The sequence below is a fragment of the Crocodylus porosus genome, unplaced genomic scaffold (genome assembly GCF_001723895.1).
Source record: "Crocodylus porosus isolate Cpor-Errol unplaced genomic scaffold, CroPor_comp1, whole genome shotgun sequence".
Taxonomy (NCBI): Eukaryota; Metazoa; Chordata; order Crocodylia; family Crocodylidae; genus Crocodylus; species Crocodylus porosus.
The window spans coordinates 30,149,309-30,150,438 of record NW_017728913.1 but is presented as its reverse complement, the minus strand read 5'-3'; positions in this window follow the sequence as shown (position 1 = coordinate 30,150,438).

Sequence of the window (1,130 nt, the reverse complement as noted above, 5' to 3'; positions counted from 1 at the left end):
CTGAGTTGCGGAAGGTTTTGGTCCTTCCCTCCATGGTGCCAGTGCTTCCCAAGGCCAGTTGGGTAGGCTGCTAGTAGGCTGGGTGCTGCCCCAGCTCAGAGGCAGCACCCGTCTGGATCCAAGTCTTCCCTGAGTCCACCAGGGTTTCCAGTGCCTCATGCAGCAGTTTTCCTGCCAGCTGGGACTGGGGAATGGGCTGGCTTCCCCCAGGGCAGTGCAGAGAGGCGGCAGGAGGGCAGCTGGGTGTGCTAGTGTTTGGAGAAGGTGGTAGGAATGGTGCATAGTGCTGGAAGCCTGCCAAGCCTGAGCTTCTCTGAGCCCACCTAGGCTTCCTGCACCCTGTGCACCATCCAGGCTACTTTCTCCAGCCACCAGCACACCCACCCAGCCTGCTTCTGCCTCTCCACATTGCCTCAGGGACATGCCAGCCCATTCCCAGGCATCCCATGGCCTTCCTGATGCCTAGAGACAGTACACAGGGTACTGGAAGCCCCAGCAGGTTTGGGGAAGAGTCAGGTCAGGTCAGATACTGCCTCTGAACTTGAGCAGCACCCAACCTGGTAGCAGTTTGCCTGTGTGGCTCCCGGGGGCACTGCTGCCAAGGGGGGAAGGGCAGGGGCCGCCTGCAGCTCAGGGGCTGCTTAGCTCACCTGCAGATGACCCCGACTGTGAGGAAGAAAGGATTCCATCCAAAAAACAAAAGGGATCCGGCCCTTCACTGTAAAATGATGGAAAAACTGAAACAGTTTAGTCCTCAGGGTCAATTTAGGGAGCATAGAATAAAAACCTCAGGATTAAACCCCCATAATATGTACAAGTGCCCTTTGTCACCTCCTTGTGATAAAGTAAAGTCTCCTTGTGGTGAAGGAAAGACAGCTCCAAATGCAAAGGGAGTATAATGTTTAAGTTTAAAACCACTTAATTCACTTTTCCTAGCTATGCTGAACAGAGATTGCATGAAGTCCAGTTCTTGGTACAACATGTTCCCCTGACTTGTGGTTTAAATTTTATGTCTAACCTTCTCTTGGAGTCTAGTTTTAATTAGCTGAAACTAAACTAAAAATCCATGATATTAAAGCCAAAAATTAACATTGCGTTAGTGCCTTTATAGCGGTGCAGCACCTAAAGCA